Raw genomic sequence first — 26,141 nt, 5'->3', positions numbered from 1 at the left:
AATACAGTTACAACAGAGTACTCCATCAGTATACAGGTAGTCTTAATTTTCAGTTCTTAATGAGATGAGTTCAGTGTCACCTGTGAGTCCAGTATTTCTGAAATATTAGGTTCCAAACTTGAAACTTTCATTCTGAAATCCGACCGCATGTCGAGCCGATTCATATATTTGTTTTTCATGAAATACATGGAAGAAAATGCTTTCTCACACCGATACGTGGTTGCGGACCCCTCTATCATAGCTTGTGGACCCCTGGGGTTCCGCGGACCACCTGTTGGGAACCATTGCCCTACAGTTTTATGACGTTTCGACAGGTGGCGGCGCCATATATAGCCTTCAAAATGTTGTCTGTAACGTGTATTCCAAGCAAAGAGCTGTCATTAAGTTTCTTTTAGCATAAAACTAGAACATCGCAGATATCCGTAGGTGCTTGCAAAATTTCAGAGGAGACCTGGCAATGAACAAAAGCAGGGTGAGTCGTTGGGCTAGGCGTCTGTCATCGACGCAACAAGGCCGCGCAAACCTGTCCGATCTGCCGCGTGCCAGCTGGCCGGAAATACTCCCAGGAATTTGAAGAAGCTACCTCAACGTGCTCGTCGCCTCAAAAATGCAAAGTAGCGTCTCCTTCTCAGTGACTAAGTAAGGCCTCACACAACCCTGCACACCTCAGAGGAGCTGGACTTCGCACTTTCCGACTTCACGGGAAGTGATACATGGATAATGGGGAGGTTATTGATGCAGCAAAATGTGGACTCCGATGCCGACTAATCGACTAGTAGAGTAGTACCATGCGGGCATACAGTCCCTCCCAGTACAGTTGCCTAAGGTCGTCACAGAATCATAGGTAAAGTGAAAAGCCAAACACAAACGGTAATAAATGAGCAAAGAACGTGAACAGATAGAGATCCTACACTGCGGGCTTTTATTGATGCAACTCTCATGGCCCTTGTCTCAACACGTATTCTTTTCCAGACATGTTTCACGTTTTATTTTTCTAATTTTCAGTAATACTCAATTGTGTTAAAATGTAGGACACTTCATAAAATACATGCCTCACTTTCATTCTCTTCAATCTCAACTTCCGATATTGTACCTGACTTACAATGGGTGTTTGTATCACTAGTAGAAAATTACTCCGTTTATTCGTTTCCCGCGTTCCTGCGATAAATAACCTCTATGACACACTGTGCGCCCAGTATCTAGCTGCTAAAAACTAATCTCCAAGCACAGGATAATCTTTGACACCAGACAGTTACTTTTGATAAACCCTACCCTAATTTGATGTTCGGCTAGTTGCTACTCGCATTTGTGATGAATGAGCTATTTATCATTAATTTCTTTAGCATTAATTCAAACGGCCACACTTATCAAGTTATCCACGCTTCTGACAGTGCTCCTTAATCATCTTTGGTTTCAATAGGAACTTTAGTTTTCATTCCTTTAGTATACACGGAATGGAAAAATGAATGACAATTTGGGAAGCGCTCGTGCATCCTCGACGCTACACATGGACTGCATGCCGCTTCCAGAAGTCGCGAGAAGCAAAACGTAGCCACACACGCCATTTTCGTACCCCGCTAATGAGATTGCTTTTTACCATAGCCTTTTCCGGAGCTTTTCATTTTTTGCAGCTTAGAATTCGTAATTCCGCGCCAACCTTTCCGTCCAGGACACCATGGTAAAAACGAGAAGGGAGAGAGAAAATGAAAAAGAGGACGGGGAGCAGCTTAACGAGGGATATGGATGGGGCCTAAGAGTACAGATTCTCTAATTCTGTTTGCTCTAAAACATGAAAGCCTAACGAAGCTTTAGTGTACCACAGCTGCAACGCGAGCCGTTCCTCATTAACGCACCGTAATCGCCTATTTGTAGTATAACTTGATTAAAAAAAAAAGAGACAGAAAGACACTGCATGGAGGTTTCTGAATCATCTAGGTAGCTGTTTAAAAGCAGCACAGTTTTCCATTTTGACCACGTCCTCTCATAAATGTCTACGAATGTCTGTTCAAATGGGCATTCAAAACAATGGGCGCTGACTAGGTCCAATCGACGTTTTTTAAGAGACTTACGCCACTGTTAAACAGGTCGCCAAAGTAATTGGTCATTTACTGTTAAAATATTCTCTTCTACTCACGTGTTTTGGACACAACCCATCCTTGTAACAGTAAAAGGAAAAGTTTTCATTCAAAGTATGTAGCCGCATGTGCCAGCCATCAGCATCGCTTCAGTACTGATGCTGACGCCTGATACATTTGACCCCACACCTTGTATGAAGATTTTTCTTTTTAATGTTCTAATGATGAGTTGTGCCCGAAATGCGACAGTAAAGAAGAATTTTTGAACAGTAAATGACCAGTCATTCTAGGGACCTTTAAAGCAGTGGCGTAAATCTGTTCAATTTTACGTCATGGTAACTGACCATCTGCGAAACTTTATGTCGCACCTTAAGTCACAGTATGTTATTTATTTACTAGTAATTCAAGGCCTCGCGTTGCTCTGTCTCAGTCTGGTGAAATGGAAGAGAAAGAAAAGAGAAAGCACACATTTCTAATATGTATGGAAATTGGAAATATGTCCTAACTTTCTTCTCCGCTCTGCATCCGTCGATCTTCTCTTCCCCCTCTCTTTGTTCATCTCCTGCTCCTTCCCCCTCTCTGTCCGCCATGTCCTCTTCCCTTTCTCTGTCTACCCACTTCTCTCTCCTCTTCCTCCATCTCATCCTACATCCCCTCTCTGCATCTATTTCCGCCCATCAGCAACTCTCCCCTTTTCTGTGCCTATTTTTTCCTCACTCTTCTCTCTCCATGTCTTTCTGCACCCTCTCTCTATCCATTTCCTTCCGCTTTCTGTATCTATTTCCTGTCACCCTCCTGTCCATCTCATCTGACCCTCCCCCCTCTTTGACCTTGAGCTTCGTTTATTGATATTGCATATTCAAATTCTATAGTAGTAGTGTAATCACAAGCTATAAATACAATTTTCCTGTTTGCTATATACAAGGTGGTTCAAATGGCTCTGAGCACTATGGGACTCAACTGCTGTGGTCATTAGTCCCCTAGAACTTAGAACTAGTTAAACCTAACTAACCTAAGGACATCACAAACATCCATGCCCGAGGCAGGATTCGAACCTGCGACCGTAGCGGTCTTGCGGTTCCAGACTGCAGCGCCTTTAACCGCACGGCCACTTCGGCCGGCTATATACAAGGTGAGTCACTAACTATTGCCACCTAGAATAATTCCCGAAGTATGATAGTAGCTCAAAGGTTTGTGGGACAAATGTTGCATCGGACAACGGGGGCCATAATATAACGTTGGTCTTTTGTTGCTAGGTGGGTTTGTGTCAGAGATATGAAGGTCAACTTTGTTTTTTTATATGGGATGCTATAGCTTGGTACTTATTTTCTGATAGCGGCTATCGACAGGAATCCACTGATGCGTAACAGTATGATATTTGAAGGTCAACGAAGGTCAAAAAGGTGGCATGAACTTCCATTTGCAGAAGGTGTTCGGAACGATGACCATTGGTATCAATGCAGTGAAATGTAAACACCATGCGACGGTTTCGCAATACAGCACTGACAGGAAGGGTAAGACTAGTATCGTCGAATCAAACGAATGTGAATGATATATTCCTTCGAATAACAAGTCGATATGCATCTTATTTATGGTGAATGCCAACGAAATTCAGTGAGAGCTGGAGACTTACACGCAGAAAGATATCCCCAGCGTACTCACCCTACACGTTGTACATTTAAATATGTGTATGGTAAATTGAGAACAACTGCATCTTTAATGCATCGGAAACATATCCGACAAAGGAAAGTTACTAACGAGGAAACGGAAATTGGTACTCTAGCCACTGTGGTTCGAGATCCTTGTGTTAGTTCGCGTCAAATCGCAAGGGAATCTGGCATGAACCATAGTAGTGTTGTTCGCGTTCTGCATCGCCATAAATATCATTCTTACCATATCAGTCAGCACCAAGAATTAACTGGTACGGATTGTATGCGTCTCAGTGAATTGTACCGATGGGCTCAACTTCAGATTCAGACAGATGAGACATTTATTAATTTGATTTTATTTACTGACGAGGCTACATTCACGAACCATCGAAATATTAATCTGCATAACATGCATTATTGGGCAACTTAAAATCTATGTTGGCTGCGGCAAGTTGCACACCAAGAACCGTGGCCGGCCGCGGTGGCCGTGCGGTTCTAGGCACTTCAGTCCGGAACCGCGTGACTGCTACGGTCGCAGGTTCGAATACTGCCTCGGGCATGGATGTGTGTGATGTTCTTAGGTTAGTTAGGTTTAAGTAGTTCTAAGTTCTAGGGGACTGATGACCGCAGCAGTTGAGTCCCATAATGCTCAGAGCCATTTGAACCATTTGAAGAACCGTGGTTGGTGAATGTATGGTGTGGGATTCTGGAGGACAGAATTATAGGCCCCTATTTCAACGAAGGAGATCTTAATGATAGGAAGTACACCACATTAATGCAAGAAACATTAGGTCTGTTAGGGGAAGAAATACCTTTAGGAACAAGGAGAAGATTGCGGTATCAACACGATGGGTGTCCCGCACATTCTTGCAGATGGCTAGAAATGAGCTGCAGAGACAATTCGCAGATCGTTGGACTGGACACGGAGGAGATGTGTCGTGGCCGGCTCGTTCGCCAGACTTAACGCCTCTGCATTTTTTTCTTGCGGGGATTCGTAAAAGACATTGTTTATAAAGACGTTCCAACTACACCTGAAGTTATGTGAGAGAGAACTGTCAGAGCATGTGCTTCGATAAATGTCGATGTGATAAGGAATACCACTCAATCCATGATATGAAGATTGCAGCACTGCATTGATACCAATAATCATCACTACGAACACCTTCTGCAAATGGACGTTCATGCCACCTTTTTGACCTTCGTTGACCTTCAAAGACCTTACTGTTGCACATCATTGGATTCGTCTCGATAGCCGCTATCAGAAAATAGGCACCAAACTATAGCATTCCATTTAAAAAAAAAAGTTGACGATCTCTGACGCGAGTCCACCTAGCAACAACAAACCAACGTCATATTACGGCCCCCGTTGTCCCATGCAACATTTGTCCCGCAAACGTTTCAGCCACTATCATGCTTTCGGAGTTATTCTAAGTGGAAATAGTTAGTAACTCACCCTATATGTAATTAAGAACATACCATGTATGTTTTCTAACTTTTATTAAAGTAATATTCCCCCTTTATATATTACACATATGTTTATACATTGTACGTATTAAAATGGGTATTTAAAAACGCTCGTATTCGACTGCGTCAAAATTTCAAAGCTATCGGTGAAGGATTATTGGGGATAGACGATTCTGAACAAACGAAAATTTACATTTTTATTCATACAGATTTTTTTATATAGATTTCATGTATATAGATTTAAATGACCGTTTACTCAAAATCTTAAATGTCCAAAAGTTCGTCACAGTTTTCTTTGAAATTTTTACACACCACATTCGAATATGCGCTTTTATTTCGTATAGGTACTGGAGCCCCCCCCCCCCCCCCCATGAACCATGGACCTTGCCGTTGGTGGGGAGGCTTGCGTGCCTCAGCGATACAGATAGCCGTACCGTAGGTGCAACCACAACGGAGGGGTATCAGTTAAGAGGCCAGACAAACATGTGGTTCCTGAAGAGGGGCAGCAGCCTTTTCAGTAGTTGCAAGGGCAACAGTCTGGATGATTGACTGATTTGGCCTTGTAACAATAACCAAAACGGCCTTGCTGTGCTGGTACTGCGAACGGCTGAAAGCAAGGGGAAACTACGGCCGTAATTTTTCCCGAGGGCATGCAGCTTTACTGTATGATTAAATGATGATGGCGTCCTCTTGGGTAAAATATTCCGGAGGTAAAATAGTCCCCCATTCGGATCTCCGGGCGGGGACTACTCAAGAGGATGTCGTTATCAGGAGAAAGAAAACTGGCGTTCTACGGATCGGAGCGTGGAATGTCAGATCCCTTAATCGGGCAGGTAGGTTAGAAAATTTAAAAAGGGAAATGGATAGGTTAAAGTTAGATATAGTGGGAATTAGTGAAGTTCGGTGGCAGGAGGAACAAGACTTCTGGTCAGATGACTACAGGGTTATAAACACAAAGTCAAATAGGGGTAATGCAGGAGTAGGTTTAATAATGAATAGGAAAATAGGAATGCGGGTAAGCTACTACAAACAGCATAGTGAAGGCATTATTGTGGCCAAGATAGATACGAAGCCCACACCTACTACAGTAGTACAAGTTTATATGCCAACTAGCTCTGCAGATGACGAAGAAATTGAAGAAATGTATGATGAAATAAAAGAAATTATTCAGATAGTGAAGGGAGACGAAAATTTAATAGTCATGGGTGACTGGAATTCGAGTGTAGGAAAAGGGAGAGAAGGAAACATAGTAGGTGAATATGGATTGGGGCTAAGAAATGAAAGAGGAAGCCGCCTGGTAGAATTTTGCACAGAGCACAACTTAATCATAGCTAACACTTGGTTTACGAATCATGATAGAAGGTTGTATACATGGAAAAACCCTGGAGATACTAAAAGGTATCAGATAGATTATATAATGGTAAGGCAGAGATTTAGGAACCAGGTTGTTAATTGTAAGACATTTCCAGGGGCAGATGTGGACTCTGACCACAATCTATTGGTTATGACCTGTAGATTAAAACTGAAGAAACTGCAAAAAGGTGGGAATTTAAGGAGATGGGACCTGGATAAACTGAAAGAACCAGAGGTTGTACAGAGTTTCAGGGAGAGCGTAAGGGAACAATTGACAGGAACGGGGGAAAGAAATACATTAGAAGAAGAATGGGTAGCTTTGACAGATGAAATAGTGAAGGCAGCAGAGGATCAAGTAGGTAAAACGACGAGCGCTACTAGAAATCCTTGGGTAACAGAAGAAATATTGAATTTAATTGATGAAAGGAGAAAATATAAAAATGCAGTAAATGAAGCAGGCAAAAAGGAATACAAACGTCTCAAAAACGAGATCGACAGGAAGTGCAAAATGTCTTAGCAGGGATGGCTAGAGGACAAATGTAAGGATGTAGAGGCTTATCTCACTAGGGGTAAGATAGATACTGCCTACAGGAAAATTAAAGAGACCTTTGGAGAGAAGAGAACCACTTGTATGAATATCAAGAGCTCAGATGGCAACCCAGTTCTAAGCAAAGAAGGGAAGGCAGAAAGGTGGAAGGAGTATATAGAGCGTCTATACAAGGGCGATGTACTTAAGGACAATATTATGGAAATGGAAGAGGATGTAGATGAAGATGAAATGGGAGATAAGATACTGCGTGAAGAGTTTGACAGAGCACTGAAAGACCTGCGTCGAAACAAGGCCCCGGGAGTAGACAACATTCCATTAGAACTACTGACAGTCTTGGGAGAGCCATTCCTGACAAAACTCTACCATCTGGTGAGCAAGATGTATGAAACAGGCGAAGTACCCTCAGACTTCAAGAAGAATATTATAATTTAAATCCCAAAGAAAGCAGGTGTTGACAGATGTGAAAATTACCGAACAATCAGTTTAATAAGCCACTGCTGCAAAATACTAACACGAATTCTTTACAGACGAATGGAAAAACTAGTAGAAGCCGACCTCGGGGAAGATCAGTTTGGATTCCGTAGAAATACTGGAACACGTGAGGCAATACTGACCTTACGACTTATCTTAGAAGAAAGATTAAGGAAAGGCAAACCTACGTTTCTAGCATTTGTAGACTTAGAGAAAGATTTTGATAATGTTAATTGGAATACTCTCTTTCAACTTCTAAAGGTGGCAGGGGTAAAATACAGGGAGCGAAAGGCTATTTACAATTTGTACAGAAACCAGATGGCAGTTATAAGAGTCGAGGGACATGAAAGGGAAGCAGTGGTTGGGAAGGGAGTAAGACAGGGTTGTAGCCTCTCCCCGGTGTTATTCAATCTGTATATTGAGCAAGCACTAAAGGAAACAAAAGAAAAATTCGGAGTAGGTATTAAAATCCATGGAGAAGAAATAAAAACTTTGAGGTTCGCCGATGACATTGTAATTCTCTCAGAGACAGCAAAGGACTTGGAAGAGCAGTTGAACGGAATGGACAGTGTCTTGAAGGGAGGATATAAGATGAACATCAACAAAAGCAAAACGAGTATAATGGAATGTAGTCGAATTAAGTCGGGAGATGTTGAGAATATTAGATTAGGAAATAAGACACTTAAAATAGTAAAGGAGTTTTGCTATTTGGGGAGCAAAATAGCTGATGATGGTCGAAGTAGAGAGGATATAAAATGTAGACTGGCAATGGCAAGGAAAGCGTTTCTGAAGAAGAGAAATTTGTTAACTTCGAGTATAGATTTAAGTGTCAGGAAGTCATTTCTGAAAGTATTCGTATGGAGTGTAGCCATGTATGGAAGTGAAACATGGACGGTAAATAGTTTGGACAAGAAGAGAATAGAAGCTTTCGAAATGTGGTGCTACAGAAGAATGCTGAAGATTAGATGGGTAGATCACATAACTAATGAGGAAGTTTTGAATAGGATTGGGGAGAAGAGAAGCTTGTAGCACAACTTGACCAGTAGAAGGGATCGGTTGGAATGACATGTTCTGAGGCATCAAGGGATCACCAATTTAGTATTGGAGGGCAGCGTGGAGGGTAAAAATCGTAGGGGGAGACCAAGAGATGAATACACTAAACAGATACAGAAAGATGTAGGTTGCAGTAGGTACTGGGAGATGAAGAAGCTTGCACAGGATAGAGTAGCATGGAGAGCTGCATCAAACCAGTCTCAGGACTGAAGACCACAACAACAACAACAAGGTACTGGAGCGTCATATGGTACATAAATATATTAGACATCTAAAGGCACTGTGTTATCAGCAAAAATCTCATGTTCATTTGTGCAAAATCTTAAATCTCTAAAGGTTATTCACCGATTGCGTTCAAATTTTAACATAACGTTGCATCTCAATACGCGCGTGTTTTAATATGCCTACTGCAGCGCCATATTCGTTGTTAGCAAAACTCTCATGGTCGTTTGTTCCGGAAGCGCTAATCCAGAAGGTACATAAAAACGTGCGCGTATCCGAATAACAGGTTGTCAAAATTTCAAAGCAATCAGTGAAGAACTAATTGAAATATAGAATTCTGAACAAACGAACATATACATTTTTAATTATGTGGATATAGACTACGAATGTGGTCGTAAAAAATGTGAAATCGTGTGCTGTTGACTCGATATCTTGAAAGTTGACTTACACTACTTGCAATTAAACTTGCAGCATCTTGAAGGATCGCAAATAATGAAATTTCATGTTGCGTGTACATTATAGTAGGAAGAACTATCAAATTTTTAGGAGATTTGATGTTTTACTAGGCGGGATGTGTAGTACACACAGCTGCCAGCTTTGGCAACTCAGTCTCCAACCCAGTTGGGCTGCAGGGAAAAAGGAGCTCGGATAAAACATACGGATTCGTCATTCCATGCTGCTTCCGTTCTGTACGGGAATTCATTAACCGTAGAAGCTCGAGGATGGTTACGTACAAGTCCCTCGCAATCCATGACCAGAAGCTTTGACGCGATAGAGAACGTGGAGGCCAGAGTAAGACAAACAGCTCTGTCGAAATGTAGTATTGCGATATCGTGTTGGAAAATGTCACGGAGGCCTAGACGATAGGGCACAACCTCTGGCCTTCTTGTGCTCTTCATTCTCTTGTATTTGTATAGGATGTGCAGGAATAATGATTTGATTAAATGTCAATTCTGAGCCGAGATGAGAATGAAGATATTACACACTGTAACTGATTCGCTAGCATGTTCAGTTCAATAAGTTACGAGACTTAATTTTTAGATTGGCAAAAATGGCTCTATTACTCGAACAAACATGGAACCATGTAGGCTCAAATATTTTATACCAAGAGTTTTATTACTTTGTAGCCGCCGGCTACAAACTGTTTCGAGTACGTTACCGGTCCTCAGTAGTAACTTTCTGCGACAGGTTTTGACACAAGAGGTGTAAGAGCGACCCTAAACCCCCCACAAGAGTCATTTAATCTACCTCAGAAGTCTTAATACTCTAACTCAAATCTGCTCTCAAAGAGAAGCATTTTGAGGATGTTGTGTTGATTGATCTGAATGTGGCGGTGATTCTGAACGCAATTGAAGTTGATGTGTTTGGCAAAGCGTTCCTCAAACTATGTGGGTATAGCAAGGCCAGATACACTGACGGAAAAAAAATCGGAACACCAAAAAATAATTAATGCAGCGCAATAGCGTTTTGGGAATATGTTTGTCTAGGTGATATACACTCCTGGAAATTGAAATAAGAACACCGTGAATTCATTGTCCCAGGAAGGGGAAACTTTATTGACACATTCCTGGGGTCAGATACATCACATGATCACACTGACAGAAACACAGGCACATAGACACAGGCAACAGAGCATGCACAATGTCGGCACTAGTACAGTGTATATCCACCTTTCGCAGCAATGCAGGCTGCTATTCTCCCATGGAGACGATCGTAGAGATGCTGGATGTAGTCCTGTGGAACGGCTTGCCATGCCATTTCCACCTGGCGCCTCAGTTGGACCAGCGTTCGTGCTGGACGTGCAGACCGCGTGAGACGACGCTTCATCCAGTCCCAAACATGCTCAATGGGGGACAGATCCGGAGATCTTGCTGGCCCGGGTAGTTGACTTACACCTTCTAGAGCACGTTGGGTGGCACGGGATACATGCGGACGTGCATTGTCCTGTTGGAACAGCAAGTTCCCTTGCCGGTCTAGGAATGGTAGAACGATGGGTTCGATGACGGTTTGGATGTACCGTGCACTATTCAGTGTCCCCTCGACGATCACCAGTGGTGTACGGCCAGTGTAGGAGATCGCTCCCCACACCATGATGCCGGGTGTTGGACCTGTGTGCCTCGGTCGTATGCAGTCCTGATTGTGGCGCTCACCTGCACGGCGCCAAACACGCATACGACCATCATTGGCACCAAGGCAGAAGCGACTCTCATCGCTGAAGACGACACGTCTCCATTCGTCCCTCCATTCACGCCTGTCGCGACACCACTGGAGGCGGGCTGCACGATGTTGGGGCGTGAGCGGAAGACGGCCTAACGGTGTGCGGGACCGTAGCCCAGCTTCATGGAGACGGTTGCGAATGGTCCTCGCCGATACACCAGGAGCAACAGTGTCCCTAATTTGCTGGGAAGTGGCTGTGCGGTCCCCTACTGCACTGCGTAGGATCCTACGGTCTTGGCGTGCATCCGTGCGTCGCTGCGGTCCGGTCCCAGGTCGACGGGCACGTGCACCTTCCGCCGACCACTGGCGACAACATCGATGTACTGTGGAGACCTCACGCCCACGTATTGAGCAATTCGGCCGTACGTCCACCCGGCCTCCCGCATGCCCACTATACGCCCTCGCTCAAAGTCCGTCAACTGCACATATGGTTCACGTCCACGCTGTCGCGGCATGCTACCAGTGTTAAAGACTGCGATGGAGCTCCGTATGCCACGGCAAACTGGCTGATACTGACGGCGGCGGTGCACAAATGCTGCGCAGCTAGCGCCATTCGACGGCCAACACCGCGGTTCCTGGTGTGTCCGCTGTGCCGTGCGTGTGATCATTGCTTGTACAGCCCTCTCGCAGTGTCCGGAGCAAGTATGGTGGGTCTGACACACCGGTGTCAATGTGTTCTTTTTTCCATTTCCAGGAGTGTATTTAAGTGATTAATACTATAAGATCACAGGTTAATGTGAGCGCGAAATAAGCCATTGGAAATCTTAAATGATGGTCTATTTTTAACTGGTGTAACCACCAGAATGTTGAATGCAAGCACTCAAACGCGCATACATTGCGTCATTTTGTGCGATGAAGTTCCGTGCCCGTTGCATGGTTAATGCTGTTTATGGATGACGCTAGAGTTGTCAACCGATGATGTTTCATATGTGCTCGACTGCAGACAGATATGGTGATCGAGCAGGCGAAGACAACACTTCGACCCTCTGTAGAGCATGTAGAGTTACTAAAGCGGTAAGTGGGCGAGCATTATCGTACTGGAAAACACCCTCTGAAATACTATTCACCAATGACAGCACAATAGGGCAAATCAGCAGATAGATGTATACTTTTGCTGTCTGTATCACCCAATATGTAATTGTGAATTCAAAATTCGTTTTATACGTATGACGATTATTTGTTGGATACTGGTATAAACGAAAATGTCTGTGCTTCAACTTTAAGTCGATCTCAGGATCTATTTTTATGACTTATCGCTTTTTCGCCAGTGATAATTAGTCAATGTGAATAATTCTGTATTACAACGTGGTTTGGAAACAGATGGTGCCTGTATAACGCATTTCAGAGGTCGAGGATAGGCGAGGATGTTCCACCATCGACAGCACCCTGCCTAGTGAAGCACTGCCGTTTTCCGATCAATCTTCCAGTTTAGGACAGCTTCACATCTTTTCCCATTCAATAGAAATAAGGGAAAAGTCAAAGACTCCAGCCCTAAAAATTTATATTACGATATCTTTAAGACAGTTCTTTACAACAACAAGGGTGACGTGTGGTATGATGATTAATAAGACGTCCACAAAATTCTAGAAGATTTAGTGAAAAGTGATTTATTAGCTTTAGCAATATTAAAACAGCACATTAAAAATAATAAATATTTTGGTTAGTGATGGATATGAATTTCTGGTAACCAAATCAGTGAGAACTAGACTTCATTGAATTTTGGTTAGGATCATTGACAGGTATTTAGATGTTCATAAATTGAAATTTTCCCACAAAAGAAAATTACTTCATTAATTGATCTGTGTAATATTTGAGCAATAACTTCCGAACATAAAAATATTTTCATAAGAGGCACAAAGAGTTTGTACTTACCAGACCCGCGTAGATTGCAAGAACGTGTTTTAATGAAACGATGTTTCTTCAGCGGCTCTGGGACTTTGCAGGGCAGTAATCTGTCTGGATAGTTCAGCGACTGCTCCTAGAGCCTCGGAGCCAATTAATCCAGACTTTGCGCATCTCGGCAAGTTACAAGTAATCCTACTTATTATCAGAGAAAGGCAGACCAGCTGGAGTGAGATAAAAACACAAGAACAGGATTAGTTTAGCATAATCGGATTAACGTAAATATTTCAGTAAGAAGAATAACGCCGGGCATACCAGCGTTATCGCGAAGCAGGAAGACGACACATGATTACAGAGGTCGCATTTGAGTAAAACATGAAAATAAAGTCACATTCTAAGGTCGGAGACGTTGTAGTATTCACACATTTATACTAGTGACTAGCCTTGTTTAAAAAAATAACATCGGTGAACAATTCGCTGTCTGCACCAGTGCTCGTCACATCTTTTTGCTGATGAGCCAATATGACATTCTGGAGTGACACCTCGGGCTGTACATCAGTTGCTAACCTACATAAATTTGTATCTTATAATTAAATTTTGCTCAAGACATATGGGCCTCGTCTTTATCTACGATAATTCTGGAGGCTGAAGAAATGTATTAAAATTAGTGCCACAGCCAGTACTTGAACCCATGCCTCCTTGCTTACTAAGCAGGAATGCTAGCCGTTACACCCTAACAGCAACGAGCCAAGAAAGGAAAAGGAAGCTGAAGATCTAAAATGAATGTGTTAGGGAGGGCATTCGACTTGGGTAGTCTGTGCAACATTGATGCCTGTCATGCTGTGGCCTGGTGTACGGCTAGCGCTCCTGCCTAGTAAGCAAGAAGACCTGGGTTTGTCCCAGCTGTAGAGCAAATTTTAATTCATTCCGTCAGCTCACATCATTACTGTGGATAAATTTGTATGTTATGAGCCTCCCACAGACTATATATAATAAAGGCGCGGTAATTGGCAGCCGCCCCGCCACCATCTACTGACTGTTAACAGTGGGCAGCATTCACAATACTTCGCGTCAATTGTCATGTTTCACGTTTCTGCCACCCTCAGCGATCCCCAAATATGTGACACTGTACTTGCCTGACGAAATGTTATGTTGTCTGCGCAAGCAGATGATCAGACTAACTGTACTTACATTCAAATTCATTACGCGATATGAAACACAAAGTTTATTATTTCTTTGATGCCATTTATCTTCTATTCATTGCGTTCTTCTACAACAGCCTTCATTAATTCTATCTTGTTTGCTACAAATATAGTGATGGGCCCAAAATATTATGACCACCTATTTAAAAGCGTGTTGGTCCACTTCTGGAACACAATTCAGCAGTGACTCCGCGTGCCATGGATTCGACAAGTACTTGAGACATTCGCCGACATTTGTGGCACCATACGGCTACGCTTTCCGTAGTTTACCGGCTCCTGCTTTGTATGCGAGGAACTGGCGCCCGATAGCGTCCCAGTTGGCTTTCATCGGATTAAGGTAAGCCGAAAAAAAATCGTCCAAACGGCTCTGAGCACTATGGGACTTAACTTCTGAGGTCATCAGTCCCCTAGAACCTAGAACTACTTAAACCCAACTAACCTAAGGACATCACACACATCCATGCCCGAGGCATGATTCGAACCTACGACCACAGCAGCAGCGCGGTTCCGGACTGTAGCGCCTAGAACCTCTCGGCCACTTCGGCCGGCAAGATAAGTCAAATTTGATGGCCAAGACATCAACGTGAGTTCACCATCGTGCTCCTCAAACAACTGCAGTGCGATTCTGGCAGCGTGAAGCGGACAGTTATCCTGCCATCGCTGTTGGGGAGCACATGAAGCATAGGGGGTTACAGGTGGTCACTATCAATGTCCACGCTAGCCACATCTGTTATGGTGCGTTCGACTACTGTCACAGGTTCCATGGAGAACCAGGTGAGTGCTGCCCTTAACATAATACCGTCCCCAACTGCCTGCACCTGTGGCACTGCGTGTTTCGAGCAGCCAGACGGCGTAACTGGACACCACCATCGACCTGTTTTAACAATAAACGGGGTTCTTCCGACCAGCCGACATGATTGCATTGATCCGCGGTCGAATCTCGACGATCCCGTGCCCACCGTAATCACAATTGACGATGTTTTGCGTCAACATGGGAGCACATAGGGGTCCTCTGCTGCGTAACATCTTGTCCAACACTGTCCTCTGAACGTTGTGCTCCAAAACATCTGTGCCTTCGCCAGCAATGTGCTCTACCGTCTGATCTGTCACAGATGGCCACCCACTCTGCATTAAAGAGCAGGCAAGGCTTTGATCGCTGTGTTCTGTGACGAGGTATGGACGACCATTTTCTTGTCACCTACTCCTGGTTTCAGAATTCTTCAACCACTCTTAATAGATGCTTACGACAGCAGAACGCAAACAGCCGATCATCTTCGACGTTTCGGAGACGCTCGCTCCCAGCTACTTGGTCACAAGTATCTGGCTTTTCTTGAAGTCGCGGATTTCCGCATCTGCACCGCTTATCATCGCTAGAATGATTCCCCATTCATTTCTGCTCCGCTCATGTACTTTTCTTGCCCTATTACATGCCCTCAGAACCACCAGTCAGCATACAACCTCGCTGTGGACAGTGCTCATGAGGTTCTGGCTCATCGATACCGCATATGAAGAAAACCATCTCTGTAATGCGCTCTCACGAACCTCAGTGGTCCGACTAATGGGCGTTCCAACTGTCATGGTCAGCGGTAGGCGACGGGGCCTCTAAACAGTGGTGGTGGTGTGTTGGGGCTTATGGGCGCTCAACATCGAGGTCATCAGCGCCCTGACACACATTAAAAGGAACGAATGTGGACAGACCTAAGAAAACTAAAGAACACACTCAAAGAAAGCAGGAAAAGAAGGAAAATGCTACGTAAGAAAGTAAAACCTAAGGAAAGGGGAAACATAGCAACAAGAATGTCACAGGAAATTGTTATTGGCTGGCCACTCACATAAAATATGGGAGAGCTTGTCACACAGTGAACAAATTAAAATCCTCTCCCTAAAATCTTTGTAAAAACATTAGACAGGGCACAGAACTTTAAAACTTTAACCACATTCGTCCGAGTGTTGCCTAAAAGAGACGGAAGGTCCGCTGGCAAGTCAGCCGCGACCCGCTGGTCAGAAAATAAAACGCAATCCAATAAAACGTGGCGCACAGTGACCTGGACGCCGCAAGCACCACACATTGGAGGGTCCTCTCGCCGGAGCAGGAAGCCGTGCGTCATAGGGCTGTGGCCTATTCGAAGCCGAGTGAGGAGAACCTCGTCCCGTCGATGGGGCTGAAAAGGAAGTACACCACACACGCGTTGTGGGCTTGACTATACGGAGCTTATTGTCAGTCACTCCCAGCCGCTCATCCTCCCACCGACGCATGACCCGTGAGCTCAACAGCGAGGTGAGTGCGTGCAAGGGGATAGCACACTGAGATACTTGTGGGGCGAGACACGCCTCCTTGGCTGCGAGATCTGCCCTTTCATTCCCAGCAATGCCAACATGCCCCGGAACCCAGCAGAAAGCTACAACCTTCCCCAGTCGCTGTAGTCGGAGGAGGGCATCCTGGATGGTCTGGACTATTTTGTCCGCCGGATACAAACGTTGCAATGAGTGAAGGGCACTGAGTGAATCGGAACAGACAAGAAATTTAGGAGAGGAAGAATGTCTCATGTGCTCCAGTGCCCGCAAGATCGCAAACAATTCTGCATCAAAGGCAGTAAAAGTCTGAGGCAGTCGGACCTTGAGGACACGATATGGAAAAACAACTGAGCAACCAACAGAATCCCCTTGTTTCGACCCATCCGTAAAAACAGCTACATAGTCGTGGTGCTCAGATGAAATGGCAGAAAATGCTGCATTAAAAACGGTGGCAGGAGTGCAATCTCTCTTGTACTGCAATAAATCTAAAATCACTCCGGGCCTCTTCAGTAACCAGGGTGGCAGGCGGTTAAAACCTTGGATTTGGGGTTGTACAGACTCCTCACCGAGGGACTCTAGTACACGTTGCACACGGATCCAAAACGGCAACGTAGCCCGGGGACGGCGGGAAAAAAGGCGGTCCAGAGGTGGATGGGCAACAAGATGGTGAGCAGGCGATCTGGGAGCTGCAAGAAACTTGCAAGCCTGGCGCACCAGCAGGAGCTGCCGCCGGATGGTAAGTGGCGGTTCCCCGGCCTCAGCGCAGAGGCTGGGTACGGGACTGGTCCGATAAGCACCCGTGGCCAGTCGGATCCCAGCATGGTGAACAGCGTCAAGGATCCGCAAATAAGATGGCCTCGCTGACCCATATACTGTGCACCCATAAACAAATTTCCATTAGGTTTTCATAAAGTTTTGACACAAAGCAATTATTGTTATTGTATTTTTATATACATCCCTGCTTTATAAATAACCATTACCCTGAAACCGGTGGGCGTTAGAAAATCTTGCTACCAACAGAGATACAAAAGAGGGTAGTAGGAGGAAAGGTTGGCTACCTTGTTCTAATCCTCTAGTCGCCAAGCTGCTTACGCCTATGAACTTAAGATAAGCTGCCTACTTCCTTCATGGCCGAATCCATCAACACGCAATTAAAAATGTAGTGTGCCACTTTAGGTACACATCCAGCACAAGGCTGCAAACTGTAGAGTATAACGAAGGTTTAAAGCTTCCTGCTAAAATTAAACGCCGATTAAAAGCATTTCTCCCACACGGAGGATGCCAAATGTAAAATATTCATGAGGGTACGCCAAGTATAATCCCCAAAATACTCAAATTGTTACCTTAAAATACGACATAATCGGTTCCCGAAGATAACACTTTCCACGAAAAATATCCCAGCATTCACGAACACGGTGGATTTCAGTAAATATCCCTAGCACACCGGAAGTAACTGGCTTGCCTCTCGTCTTGTAAAGATGTAGCTGTCTTCCCAATTGCTTTCTTCTCTGCTTGCTGTAGACTCTAACGTGCATGCAATAAACAGTGCATAACGAAGTGGAAAATGGGACAAAATTCAGTGCTTTCAAAACTGAAATTAAGGAGTATTGGGATGCCACTGGACTTTCACTTCAATTTATAGAAACAAAAAAAATCAAGAAAAGACGTCTGAAAACAAGTCTGACGTTAATATTCATAACAAGATTCTCGGTCTTAATCATTAGCTCCCAACCACCGCAAAAGTCACAATAATATACGTCACACGATTTTAGAACTGATACTGAACAAATATATTTTCCGAGATAAATTTAACAATTAATTCCGTCTTCTCTCGGAGCTGCCCTTCACACTCTAGTTAGTCTGTTGCCACCTCGAAAAATAATCGTAGACTGCCTAGTGAGCTGTCATAACTTTTTGGCACCTGCCCTTACAGGGCACACTTAGGATTGGTCCATCCTTTCCATCAGTAAGCACTGAGAGTGACTAAGTATTTCCTGATGAATGGAGTGATATTGGAATTATTATAAATAAGTTCTCATTTTTGTGTGGGACATTCAGTTGTAACTTCACCGAATTTCTATAACAACTTAGAATTTAAAATTTCTCTTAAGTAGTAGTTTGTACCGCATTGCAGCTAGGTTACTGTCGCAGAATGTACCACCTCCAAGATAAGATTTACTTTTGACTTCTTTCTGACCATGATGAAATCAATTTGATAGGGTCTTCTATCGCCTTGTTTTGTCCATGAATAAAGTCTACTAGGATGGTTATGAAACAATGTATTTGGAACTCGTTTTCTGTGCAAAAGTCAAGAAGTCTGCATTCTTTTGTATCTAGTCTCTAATCCATACCCTCCAGTCACTTCAGCTTCTTGTTTGTCTCCTACCACAGCATTCCAGTCACCGTTAAAAATAAGATTATCTCTGCATTCAACATATTTCAGAGCTTCTTCAGAATGTTTTAAAACTTCTTTTATTTCATCATCTATGTCTAGGTGTCGCATGTATATTTGGATGACAGCAGAATATACTCGTTTTTATTACAGTTTAACTACCACTATTGCGTCGCTATACAACAAGTAGACTTTGACTCTTTTTCTCCATCCCCTGGACAATACTAAGCCAACTACAGTTATTTTGTTTTGTTAAACTGAGTACATCTCAAGGAAATGTTCGCACCAGAAATTCCTTTTACCCTACCATTTAATTTCGCTAATTCCTAATATATCTACTATTAGAGCTTCTAACAACCCTTCCACAACAAAGGTCAAAATTTTAATAACGATTGTGGTGTTGCTCACGCTACTAAATACTGCATTTTCGGGCAACAACAGTCATATTATGTGGCAGGTGTCATTAGAGCACAGTTAATAAAGTCATTTCATGTAATAATAAAAAAACTAGGCACTCATCTATTTGTGTTTCCCACGCTGGTCTCGTCGTAAAATCATGGCTCAATCGTTGAGAATGTAGGTGGTTATGATTCCAAGTTCGGATGCAAAGAGGCCCAGGTTTTATTCTGCTATATTCAAAAGTTTTGTAGATGCGCTTCTCAAAACATTCTTCAAGATTACACTTTTGCTGGACAATAGTGATGTAAAAAAATAATCAGCACTCCGAATTTAAGTTACACTTCCTTTTAATTGCAATATCATGTGACACACAAACATCACTTCACAAGCCCGCATCTCGTGGTCGTGCGGTAGCGTTCTCGCTTCACACGCCGGGTTCCCGGGTTCGATTCCCGGCGGGGTCAGGGATTTTCTCTGCCTCATGATGGCTGGGTGTTGTGTGCTGTCCTTAGGTTAGTTAGGTTTAAGTAGTTCTAAGTTCTAGGGGACTTATGACCACAGCAGTTGAGTCCCATAGTGCTCAGAGCCATTTGAACCATCACTTCACAATACAAAACATACTTGAAAACATCTTCCTCACAGTCACTGTTAAATTTCACATTTTATAAGCGGACTACAATACGCGTCTTTCCAACATTACGTCCAAGACGTCCGACTCTCTAACAAGTTAACAACCAACTAATAATCGCTTACGCGCTCAAAAATCAGAGTTACAAGTACGTCAAAGATCATAGTGACAAAAGAATGAATACACATAAGAATAATATCATTGCTATATAAACATATCGATGTATCACAAATGAAATCAAATCTGAATGTTGTCTCAGAAATATGTCAAATACTTTGCAGAAACACAGTAGAATATAGCTGGTATCGAGAGGTTCAGATGAGGTGCCGTAATGGTTGCGTAATTCAAGTACCATTACAAGCTGTCATCTCTCACTTTCACATTCTCTACTTTACCACAGACTACCAGTGACGTAACATTACATGTCGCTACTTTTTTATATAGTTTCCTGAACTGAATATTATTCTTGTCTTGGTTACTATTATTAGCACCCTCCGAAACTGACTCCATCCAGCGATCCGAATGGGGGACTTTTTTAGCTATAGATAATTTAATCCCAGAACGATATATCATTATAGATATAGTCTGCTGCAGTCAGATGATTTATGTGTTCATGTCATAACTTCTTCATGCTTTCCACATTGCAGTCAAACAGTCGTGTTAACAGTTGCCATCTTCGCCTGTCGTGTTTACTCCATTGTTGTACCGATTCTGTCTCTAACTGAACCCGAAAAGTGGTGCTGCCCACTTGTAGACCAGTTTAATTAAGGCCTGCTCTTAGTATTTCATTTTCTCGGTACGTGGGAGGCAACCCCATTCCGCTGTCTGAGGAGACACCCACGTGAGGAGAAAACTAGTAACCCACCCCTCCCCCCTCTTCCTCCTCGACTGGTATATACATACTATATTTATCCACAAGTTCATCAAGGCACTGTTGCCCATTCCGCTGTCTGAGGAGACACCCACGCGAGGAGAAAACTGGTAACCCACCCCCTCCCCCCTCTTCCTCCTCGACTGGTATATACATACTATATTTATCCACAAGTTCATCAAGGCACTGTTGCTCCAGATTGTCTCACTCCTCAACGGCTATTCGGCGTACATCACGCAGAGTGGTAGGTAGGTCACGTCGTCCATAAACAGCCCTTTTCAATCTATCCCAGGCATGTTGGATAGGGTTCATGCCTGGAGAACATGCTGGCCACTCTAGTAGAGCGATTGTCGTTATCGTGAAGGAATTCATGCACAAGATGTGCACGATGGGGCGCGAATTGTCGTCCATGAAGATGAATGCTTCGCCAATATGCTGCCGATATGGTTGCACTATCGGTCGGAGGATGGCATTCGCGTATCGTACAGCCATTACGGCGCCTTCCATGACCATCAGCGACGTACGTCCGCCCCACATAACGCCACCCCAAAACAGCAGGGAACTTGCATCTTGCTGCACTCCCTGGACAGTGTGTCTAAGGGTTTCAGCCTGACCGGATTGCCTCCAAACACGCCTCAGACGAGTGTCTGGTTAAAGGCATATGCGACACTAATCGGTGAAGAGAACGTGATGCCAAACCTGAGGGGTCCGTTCGGAATGTTGTTGGGCCCATCTGTACCGTGCTGCACGGTGTCGTGGTTGTGAAGATGGACCTCGCCATGGACGTCGGGAGTGAAGTCGCGCGTCATGCAACCTATTGCGCACATTTTGAGTCGTAATACGACGTCCTGTGGCTGCACGAAAAGCATTATTTAATGTGGTGACGTTGCTGTCAGGGTTCCTCCGAGCCATAATCCATAGTTAGCGGTCGTCCACTGCAGTAGTAACCCTTTGGCGGCCTGAGCCAGGCATGTTCCCGTCTCTCTGTATCTCCTCCACGTCCGAATAACATCACTTTATAAATAGTCTTCACGGATTTGCCACCGGATCACGTTGTGCAAATTCCACAATATTTCCTCGGAGCAACTGTCCGATATCTTCAGGTGGGTCAACCTTGCTGGTGGATAGGTACGAATGACGGTATCCGCACGTCGACGCCCCGTTTCTAGAACACGCCTGCGAAGAATGTACAGCCGTGGAAATCGTCCATGCGCAATGATTTGTCATATTCAAACTCCCTCTGCCTAAAATCGCAGAGCGGCTCTTTCGCGCGTGCGCTGTTCGCTGCGTTTGTCAACAGTGCGGCCAGATGTTACTCACCAACGGCCGTACTAGGCCAATATTATGGCGGGCCTGTCGTCGAGGAATCTTGATTTTCGCGTCGTGACTTAATAGCAGCCAATGCAGGTTGTTGATATACTTTCCGGGATGTGAGGTCGTGGTCCAAGAACTTTTCTGCTCCTTACGTTTCGTCCAGGACTGCGCTGGACTTCCTCAGAGGCGCTGCTCCGCTGAGTCTTGCCGACTGACTGGTCGGGTGTCTGAGAGCGACTTATATATTGTGAGAAAGGGGGGCGCGGTTCAGGTGATACGTGATGAGCAGTGATAATCCATAGCAAAGATAACATTCTTCGATTACCACCTTGTCAAAGATAAAAATTGTTAGCAATTTTGTAGAGCCACTGTCCATATATCGCTAAGTTTCATAGCCTCCTCTTTCCTATTAAAATTATCGTGATGTTTATAAATTTCAATGGCTTCTCTATATAGCCGTGGATAGTAATTTAACGTTGTAGATAAAACTTCGGTATCCGAAAACTTCACTTGATGGTTGCCTGGTTGAAGAGCATGTTCCGCTACAGCTGATTTTTCTATTTTTCCAAGTCGACAAAGACTTTTATGCTCTTTCAGTCGCGTGTTTACGCTTCTTTTGGTAGTACCAACGTAAACTTTACCACAGGTACATGGAATATTATACACACCACATGTCGACAGGGGAGGGCTTTTATCCTTCACAGATCGTAGTACCTGACTTATTTTCTTTGTTGGTTTAAAGACCGGTTTTTTGTCATGTTTTCGTAAAATCTTACCGATCCGATCTGTTACCTTTTTAATAAAAGGGAGAACTGCTGTATTTTTCTGTCGCTGTGGTTCATTCTTATCTTTTGGTTTACTGTTCCCCCCCCCCCCCCCCCCCCCCCCCCCCTTCGGCAAGACTCAGCGGAGCAGCGCCTCTGAGAGGAAGTCCAGCGCAGTCCTGGACGAAACGTAAGGAGCAGAAAAGTTCTTGGACCACGACCTCACATCCCGGAAAGTATATCAACAGCCATGTCACCCGGTCGTGAAAGACTTCATTCTACAGCCAATGCAGGGTTCCACGCTGTGCTCAGTTGAAATCCCGTATCCTTGTTGATGAGATTATCGGCTGTACGGATATGAATTGCTTCCTTAATGACGCAGTCCCAGAAAGATGATGCCGGAGATAGAACTCCCGTCTTTTCATAAATCGTACGATGTCCTGTATTCAGGCAGTGTTCCGCAATTGCCGACTTTTCCGGTTGACGAAGCCGTGTTTGACACTGATGCTCATCGTAGCGTTCTTATACTGTGCGGCATGTCTGGCCTATATACGCTGCCCCACACTGACAAGGAATCTTGTACACACCCCATTTCCTCATGCCAAGATCATCCTTAACCGAACCCAACAGGTTTCTCAGTTTTGCAGATGGTTGAAAAACACACTTAATTCCATGTCTTCCGAGGACTCTTCCGATTCTCGACGACATGGCACCAAAATACGGCAAAAGAGCCAAAGTGGTGGGTGTCTTCGTATCTTCATTCTGCTCCATAAAATGAGCTCGCCTGGGCCTGAGTGTATTACATATCTTTCTCTCAGAATAACCGTTTTGTCGGAACACTGTCTTCAAGCGTTGTATTTCACTCAAAAGGCTCTTAGGATCAATACCACATGTGCTCTATGAACTAACGTACGTAATGCACTACCGCATTGTGCAGGATGGCAGATTGTGGCCTGCATATATACATCTGTATGTGTTGGCTTGCGCTAGACGCTGTGTCCCAAGGTTCCAGCTGCTTTCCTCCGTACCAAGACATCATGAAAAGGTTGAAAAGCGTCAAAGGTTTTCATGTTTATAATTAAAGGAGATAATTGCTTTTAAAATCAGTCATTAGTTTATTGCAATACGAGGTGCATTCAAGTTCTAAGGCCTCCGATTTTTTTTCTCCCGACTGGAAAGAGATAGAAACATGCGCATTGTTTTAAAATGAGGCCGCGTTCATTGTTAATACGTCCCAGAGATGGCAGCACCGTACGGCAGATGGAATTTTACCGCCAGCGGCGAGAATGAGAACTGTTTTAAATACTTAAAATGGCGACGTTTTCCTTACTTCAACAGCGTGCAATCATTCGTTTTCTGAATTTGCGTGGTGTGAAACCAACTGAAATTCATCGACAGTTGAAGGAGACATGTGGTGATGGAGTTATGGATGTGTCGAAAGTGCGTTCGTGGGTGCGACAGTTTAATGAAGGCAGAACATCATGTGACAACAAACCAAAACAACCTCTGGCTCGCACAAGCCGGTCTGACGAGATGATCGAGAAAGTGGAGAGAATTGTTTTGGGTGATCGCCGAATGACTGTTGAACAGATCACCTCCAGAGTTGGCATTTCTGTGGGTTCTGCGCACACAATCCTGCATGACGACCTCAGAATGCGAAAAGTGTGATCCAGGTGTGTGCCACGAATGCTGACGGACGACCACATGGCTGCCTGTGTGGCATGTTGCCAAGCAATGTTGACGCGCAACGACAGCATGAATGGGACTTTCTTTTCGTCGGTTGTGACAATGGATGAGACGTGGATGCTATTTTTCAATCAAGAAACAAAGCGACAGTCAGCTCAATGGAAGCACACAGATTCACCGCCACAAAAAAAATTTCGTGTAACCGCCAGTGCTGAAAAAATGATGGCGTCCATGTTCTGGGACAGCGAGGGCGTAATCCTTACCCATTGTGCTCCAAAGGGCACTACGGTAACAGGTGCATCGTACGAAAATGTTTTGAAGAACAAATTCCTTCCTGCACTGCAACAAAAACATCCGGGAAGGGCTGCGCGTGTGCTGTTTCACCAAGACAACGCACCCGCACATCGAGCTCACGTTACGCAACAGTTTCTTCGTGATAACAACTTTGAAGTGATTCCTCATGCTCCCTACTCACCTGACCTGGCTCCTAGTGACTTTTGGCTTTTTCCAACAATGAAAGACACTCTCCGTGGCCGCACATTCACCAGCCGTGCTGCTATTGCCTCAGCGATTTTCCAGTGGTCAAAACAGACTCCTAAAGAAGCCTTCGCCGCTGCCATGGAATCATGGCGTCAGCGTTGTGAAAAATGTGTACGTCTGCAGAGTGATTACGTCGAGAAGTAACGCCAGTTTCATCGATTTCGGGTGAGTAGTTAATTAGAAAAAAAATCGGAGGCCTTAGAACTTGAATGCACCTCGTATATGAAGTGTGATGGAGGTGAATTATTGTGTCATTAAGCGCCGGTAAAGGGCTATGATTCTTCTCTTTGCAAACTTGGTAAACTTTGTGCATGAAAGGAATTCTTCTGATGCGTTCCTAGCTGGGAAGCCCGGCGACCAGGTGGACACAGGTAGTGCGCCAACGGGCGAGCGGCGGTCGCGCGCCCATGTCGGCACGCTTCACAGAGGGCAGGCCCCCAGAGGATTAGCGACAGGCGAAGACGCTGCATACATCAACACGCTGCCAAGGGAAGCCGTGGACATTCGCACGTGTGCCCGAGGCAGCGGAAACTATAAAATAAGAGCGAAAAACAGCTTTGCCACGATTCTAGGTAACACGGACAGAGCGGCGAGTTGAATAGCAACAGCCCGATTTGGGTGTCCAAGAATCTCAAGTGGCTCGGGAAATTTTGGCCGTTTCCCGTGAGCAGAACACCTGGGAACGTAGCAGCAGAGAGAAGGTTTATTTGTATACTCTGTCTCATACAGAGAATGGCTCTCTTCTCCCCGCGAAATACGACGGCAAAGAGGGAGGAAATTTTGAAAGGGACCTTTTCATTGGCAATAATCTAATGTTCGCTTTGAAAAATAGTACGAGCTACGTAATTTGCGGCAGGGTGGAGACAAGACGCTGGAGGGGAGCGGCTCTCTCTCTCTCCAGGTGCGAGGAGCGCACTAGTATTGGATTCCGAATTTTGCTTCTGAGGAGGCAGGAGTTCACTCTTGACTGCTTCCGATAAGTCGCAAGGATTCCCTTATCGCTTGTCATGAGACAGTGCACTTTGCATTTGTGGCAACAGCGTAGAGAGCAAAGTTTGTTATATCCAAGTAGGCGAGCTTCACTCACTGTGCGCGTTATCAAGAGCTTAACTCAGGATCGCATTTTGATTTACTACGTGTCCGATGACGGTAGT

This window comes from Schistocerca serialis, chromosome 4 (assembly GCF_023864345.2).
Source record: "Schistocerca serialis cubense isolate TAMUIC-IGC-003099 chromosome 4, iqSchSeri2.2, whole genome shotgun sequence".
In the NCBI taxonomy this organism is placed as follows: domain Eukaryota; kingdom Metazoa; phylum Arthropoda; class Insecta; order Orthoptera; family Acrididae; genus Schistocerca; species Schistocerca serialis.
The sequence above is the reverse complement of the archived record's forward strand: the minus strand, read 5'-3'. Positions refer to the sequence as shown.